Raw genomic sequence first — 7,698 nt, forward strand, 5'->3', positions numbered from 1 at the left:
GGTGGAACCTCTTCTGTCAACACTTGCAGTATTTACTTTTTCCATACTTTTACATTAAATGAAATGAGAGCTAACAATGTATATGATTGATTGAATCTGGGATTGTCAATTGGTATTTGAGCATGAAACAACAACTAGTGAATCAAATTGCAATTGCATTTGGACTGAAAAATTGTTTGGGCTTGCTATTTTTTTTGGAACATCTTTTGCTACTATTTTGATTTTGAAATCATTAATCTGTTTGAATTTGTGAGTAAATTTGATTGAATTCTATTCGAAATTCATATATCAGTGTGTTGGAATGAATCAATTATATAATTGAATTGATTCAGAGTTTCAATTTTGGTTTTTTGTAATTCGTTAAGTCTTGAAACTATTCTTGAGTTTAAATTCGAATTCGAATAGTTTTATCTGATTTTGTTAATAATTAGTTTCAAAAACTTGTTTTTGGACAACTTTTGAGTCAATTTGTGCAAGTTATGTTCAAATTTGATTGATTTTGAGTGTGCTTGAATCGATTTTTGCATACTTCATTAAACTGCTTCTTAATCGCTTGTTGAATACATTTATTGAGTGATAAGGTGTTTCATCGCTCGTTGAATACATTCATTGAGTGATAAGGTGTTTCATCGCTCGTTGAATACTTGTGTTATCCGATTTCTTATCTTCATCGCTTAACATTGTAGGCGATAATCCATTCATCATCTATTGAACTTGTATTTTCGATATTTCTCAATAGTTTGAGTGATAATCCTCCTTCATCGCATAAATCGTTTAGCCATAACCCTTTTTCATCGCTCATTGAGTTGTCCGATGAAGTCCTCATCTCTCGAGTATTGAGCAATAAGTGTTTCTTTTCCGATAAGGAGTTGAGTGATAAGGGCGTTGGGCGATAAGCGAGTGTGGGAGATAAGTAAGTTTGGGATAAAAGCATTGTTGTGTGTTAAGCAATGTCGTGCGATAAGATTGTTATGCAAAAAGAAGTATTTTCCGATAACAAGAGTTGCAGTATTGTCCAATTAGAATACTTGTTGGGCGATAAGTTTTCAATATCTGATTTTCTTAGTTTTGAACTGTTTTTAAAGATCAAGAGTTAATCAATTGTTAAAATGACTTTAAGAGAGTCAATGGCTATAGGTATTGTGAGGTCACTTTGATGATCAATCTTCAATACACCTTAAGAATCCATGGCAGATCTGGATCTAACACTCAAGAACTTGAGAGGAGTTTGAGAGAAAAAGTCAATCCTTTCAAACTTGGTCAAACTTTATTACGTAACCTGATTTTACAAATGAGCTCTTCCTTTTTACAATTGCAATATTTCACCCTATTTATAGGGTCAAACAACTAAACAAGGCCAAAGTCAAACTTCTATAAGAAAAGTCAAACACGATGACTTTATACAATTATAGACAAAATTAACTTTCAAGACGAATACAATTTAATACTGAATTTCAGTCCTAACATTCTCCCCCTTTGTATTCAGACTTGAAAGAATTTTCGCGTTTTGAGTCTCGTTCGAACTTTGATGCTTTAAACACTCTATGTCTTCATCAAAACAGAAATCTTCAACTTGAAACTTTAGACAATTATCTGTTGAGAAAGATCTTCTAACATTCTCTCCCTCGAATGTAGAACCGCAATGATCTTCTCTTTTGACAATATAGATCAGAATCAATGATGAACTTCAGAAATAATCTTCAGTAAACTGTTGTAAAATGGATCTTCACATTCAATATCTCTCAGTCATTTTAGCACTGGAATAACTTTCTGCAATCATCTCCAATCGCACTTCTTTTGAGTCTCTTGCCATTATTGAAATTACTCCCCCTTGATCTTTCCATCAGATTCCCTTTATAAAGTTCGGAAATGAATATTTCATTCATTATTACATACTCCCCCTTATGATGAAATGAGAATCATTCCATCATACACGAGAATGAATGAAATTCTCCGCGTAAGCCGTCAATTCAAGAAATTGTAAGTAGATCTTTTCAAATCCACTTGTTTAATCTTTTCAGATTAAGGGAATGGGAAGGTAACAACCAATTTCAACGAATGAAATCATTTTCAATCTTATAAAATTATTGGCCTGTGAGTATAACAGATATACTCAGTACAACGGATGCACTGTATATAAGAGACTTTTTGATGCTCATCTCACCAGATATTCCATTCAATCATCAATAGCTGAATAAAAGCATTTCTATGAATGTTTTGGCAAATTAACATATAAAATTCAAAATCTATGTAGTGCAGAAAAATAAAGCAATATATGCTTCTGTTTACGCTCAAAAAGATAAACCGTGTGGATCACACAAATTTATCAGACTCAAATAGTGATCAAAAAGACTTAAGGGGGGGGGGGGACATATATCCTTCTGATTCAATATCAACTTTCTCCGAATGAGAAATTGATAGATGATGAGCTGCGTGTCCCAAGTGTTATTGAAACACTTATCTGTTGAGTAATAAATGAGTAGCTGGTGGGGTTGTGACAAGAATTGGCTTGGGCTTTGCCTTTTTCAATATTAGTATCGAAAGAATTGGGAACTAATAGATTATGTGATATTCCCGGATTTTAGAAGTTCGGAACAGGATACGTATATTCTTTTAATCCTGACACAACTCTTGTCAATTCTTTTAGCTCACAACAACTACCCCTCTCATTTTCATTTTAATCTCGGCACACAAACCCTTTTTGATTTAAAGCTCACTCAGATATGGTTGTCCTCATCGGTAGGTTTGTCGGTTCTGACATTCCATTAACGTATTTCTGATAAGCACTTAGTCCCTCCTAAAAATTTATAGTTATGCACATTTGATCACAAGAGTTGATCAAAAATAATATTGCATATAAAGCACAAAGATCAGATAAAATTGATCAAATTTTTTTTTGGCTATAAGCACAGTCTATAAGTAATGATGCGACAACGAACAGATTATTCGGTATATGAGAGAAATGAATGTAGATCTGTAAGAACAAGTTTACAGATTCTGATATTCAAAAAATTATTGAATGTATATCAATCAAAGTAAAAAAATATCATAAAACAAATTTGAATCCAAACGAGCGTATTATCACCGAAAATGATTTTCGTATAAGAGACGTGATAATAATAGTTTCAAGAATAGCTGAAACAGGTATTGGATTTATGTACGACGAGAAATTACACAAGTAAGATCTCAGGAAATACCTGGTCAGAGAATGTACTCGTTTCCAAAAACTGATTCACTTCCAGAAAACATTTATTTAAAAATTTCTAGAGACTCCTCTTAGAAAATAGATTTCAGAATTGTTTCAGTTAAGCTAAAAAATTAAAAAAAAAAACATTTTAAGCACAAGCCTCACTCGGTAAAGCACGGGTTCTGAACTGAAATGTTCAGAAGCCTTGTTTGGAATAAATTACAACTCCCCCTGCATTGGTGTATCACTGAAATGATATTCTGATCAGCACAAAATCTACACACCTGCAAAACCAGATTAAGTAGATTTTGGTACCCAAATGAATTTGGGTCCTATTTTGTTAGTATCGGGTTGGGGTATGTTATAACTTCCAAACCATTTATTTCTATAAGATATTTTCTTTTCAGCACTATGAACAGGATGATCAGGAATAAACTATGAACCCTACCAGTAATTGTGATCATACATGTTCTTACCATTCGAATTGTTTTGATATCTGTTGTCTGTACTCCATCTGTTATATATCTTCTTGTTCGCAAAATCTGTTGATTTACATGTGGAGCACATGATCTTTTTCTTGCTAAAATTTATCAAGTCAGAATTGGATCTCACAAAACAAAGAAGATTATTAATAGCAACAGGAGTACGAGTTGAAACAGATTCAGATTTACTAACCCAAATGCTTTTAATCTTAGAAGAATAATTGGGTGATCCAATGACGTACCCTTGATAATACTGATTAGAAGAACGAGAATAGTTCTTAGAAACAGTAGATTTAGGGCTGCTAGAATAACTGTTCGATTTGAGACAGTCATAAAAGCTAGTTTTACACTGTGATGGAGAACCAATTAAGCTTTGAGCACACAAAAAGTCTTTGACTTTTTGTAAAAGCTGGTCTCTTTCAGCAGTACCTAAATCAAATTTAATTTTAAGTTCAGTTCTCATCTTCATCTCAGTTTCAAGGTTTGTCTTTAGATCGGACAATTTGCTTGTAGTGTCTAGGAGTTTACCTTCTAACTCCTTCTGAAGAATTTCAACTTTTCTCTTCTGATTTATTAACTCTCGTTTCTCTTCATTTGAGTTGATCTTGTCATTCTCCGAGGCGATGCCAAGCCACTTTTTCTTATTTGCAAGCTCTTTAGCAATTGCTTTATACTTATTTGAAGTATTTCTTTTCTCAAGAGAAAATTGCTTCTTCTCTTCATCAAAAGCCTTTTACTTTAGATCAATGCTTTCAGACAATTTCTGTAATTGACTCTGACAGTCTTCGGAGATGTCTTTCTTTTCTTTATCATTCTGGACTCGTTCCAAGATGATTAACTGCTCAAAATCCGAGATTTGCTTTAACAGCGTGTTTGCGTTTAGCTGGAGAGAGTTTATCTTATTCTCATAAGATATACGTTCAACTCCGAATCTTCTTTCAACTTCAATGAATCTCTTCTTCTCTTTCTCAAACTCTGCTCTTTCAACATTCAAACTCTTTTCTTCTTTTAGAAATTTCTCCTTCTCTAAATCCAGTAACTTCTTTAACTCACTCAGATCATTCTCAGACTTATGAAATTTCTCAGTTAAATCCTCTGTTTCTGTATTATTCCTTGGAGAGTTTTTCTCAATGAAAGTGCACTTCTAACCTCTTGGAGTTTATTGAAAAGATCTTTTTTATAGCTTTACTCCAGGTCTTCAAATCCTCATCATAATAGTTTCTGTCAGAGTTGAGAGTGTTCTCAAGTTTTTCAATCTTATACTCAAAGTCCTTCTCAATTCTTTCACAATTTTCTTTATGATCCCTTTTTAAATCTTTAATATATTCCTCATTTGAATGGTTTTCATAGAACATATTAAGGTATTTCTCTTTGTAGTCCAATTCAGCAATCCTTTCTCTCAATTCTTTATCCTCTCTCTCAAATGAAACTGCCATTTTCAAATCAGATTGATCTCAGGATCTAATGCGGTGAAATCAGATAAAAGAAATCAAAAACACAGTTAAGCTCAAAATATAGACAGAAAACAGATAAACGATGATCCAAAAATTAAAATCTAAACAAAAAATTTAAACAAAAAAAAAAAATAGGTCCTAGAAGAAACAAGCCCAAAACAATTGTCCAAGTCAAATTCTGATTCTAGCCCAAATCAAATAACCAACAATAGTAGCAACTTGTCACTATACAGATGTGAAACTTAAAAAAAACAGTTAAACTGTTCTTTCTGCTCTCGAATTGCAACTTCTATCCAAAAGTCCACTTGATGTAGATAGACCTTCACAATCCAATCAACCCTCCCTTTATGAACTCGCAACAAAATGAACCTGTGAAATCAAAAAGGATTAGGATAAATCAAACATGATAGTAAGCAATTTATGAACAATCAAACAGAAATCAATCCTGAGAAATCAAACAGCCGACCAATCTTCTTTCAATGTATCAAAACCCAATTCAACCAAGTCTAAGGAATGGAAAACTAAACCAAGTCTAAATCAATTAGAGACTTGACCAAAAGTTAACAATATGAGCAATGAAACAATTGAAGTCAACAAACATTCCTATAACTAAGAACTCAGTTCAGCCCAAATGCAATAAGTATGAAGTGCAATTTGGGTTTGATAATACGATGACAATACCAAATTACATAATTTGTTTCTCCAAGGCCCTCATTAACAGTGAAATCCTTTATGTCAAGCCAAAAAATTTACAAAACCTTGAATCCTGATGAAGAATGGAAAAAACGAACCAGAAACCTGCTGGTACATCAAGATTTTGGATATGTTGCTGTCGATCCTTAGTCAACTCTGGTATTGCTGTACCATAAGTCAGCCTGTCAGCAAGTAGAATCTGACAGTGAAATCAATCCTGGACACAATGAATTGCTTATGGATGTTATTACAGATCTACTTCCTGCTTCTGCCAAGTTTCTGGATTCCCACTTTGCACTTATCTTTGCAACTCTATCACCACTTCAAAACAGTTTACAGTAGCAGAAAAACACAAACTTTTAAATCAGTCAACACTGTTTTAAAAAATGCTAAAATCAAGACTCCTTAACAACTCAATGAACAACTCTCTAAATCACAAACTACAGGTTCTCTAATTAGCTCGCTAAACAGACTCTAATCTGTTCAACAAACAGATTCTAAACAGTCTAAGACACTTAAAGCACAATCTTCTTATCAGCTCACTTCTCAGCCTAAATTTCTTACTTGATAAACCACTCACAACTAACAACTAAGAAACTCAAGATTAAATCCCTCAAAATCTGCTTATCCGGTTAACAAACAACACCTAAACTGCTCAATATATAGGCTCTTATCGGCTCATTTTATGATGCTAAACCCGCTCACCACTATGCTTAATCCGTTCAATAACTAAACCTTTGATCACTGGTTCCTTATCAGGTCAAAGCATGAACAACAAAACAAACATCAAACAGGTTTAATCGCTCAAAATGTAGCAAACTATGGAATTAAATCATTCACTATTTACATTAAAAATCTGATCAAGGCACATCTGTTGCTCACTGCTTTATCCTCAATCGCTCAACAAATTCTTTAAATCGCTCAACACTAGCTCTATATCCGCTTAACACTAACTTCCTTATCCGCTCACCAAACAACTTAAATCGATCATCTCACAGATTAATCCGCTCAAGGTTGAAATGTAAATCGGATGCTTGATGTATGATTTAGACTTAGAATCTACGATTTTGTTGAAATCAGTTAGAGCGGCAGGCGATAAACTTCAAATCGAACAAAGAATTGAGATCAATTTAGAGAAGAAGATGGAAGTCAAACAGGATTGAAGCCAAATCCAGAACCAAAAGGACATAAATGAACCTTAAATCGATCAATGCTTTTGCGATTTAGGAGAAATCAGATGGAATGATAAGCGATTTATGAGAAATCCGATCAAGCTGCAGTCGATTTGCCTGGAGATTTAATCGAACCCGCTCAAGCCTTGAGTGATTTACAGGTTAATCCGCACAAGTCTAGCAGCCTATTCCGGTTAACCTGTGATTTAGATGAGTGATTTAGACTGTGATAGATAGTCTGTAAGATGAAGAACAGGTATGCGATTTAGCCTTAAGATTTCCTTCAATGAAACCAAGTCTGTGATGAACTTAGTCGATGAGGATGAGTTTCAGGCAAAAGGGCTGTGAAATAAATGGACTGTGAAAGAACTAGGCCTTGATCTGGTTGGGCTAAGGAAAAACACAAAAACAACACAAGAATTAAAAAAAATTAATCAAAAACACTGGTTTTTAAAAAAAATATCGAGAACATATATTTTATAAAAAAAAACACTAAATCGATCCAATCTTGAAATGAAATGATCAAATCATAAAAGTTTGTGAATAACAAAGATTCACATTGAAATTCCGCACAGATCGATCATGGTTTTAACACGAAAACATGAAAAAAAAATTAAAAAAATCGGATCAAAATCAAGAAAAATTTAAGAACACAAAGAACAAAAATAAGAACACAAAAAAAATAAAAAAAATCTTCAGATTCAATGATA

The sequence above is a fragment of the Cynara cardunculus genome, assembly GCF_001531365.2.
Source record: "Cynara cardunculus var. scolymus isolate 2C chromosome LG 17, CcrdV1, whole genome shotgun sequence".
Taxonomy (NCBI): Eukaryota; Viridiplantae; Streptophyta; class Magnoliopsida; order Asterales; family Asteraceae; genus Cynara; species Cynara cardunculus.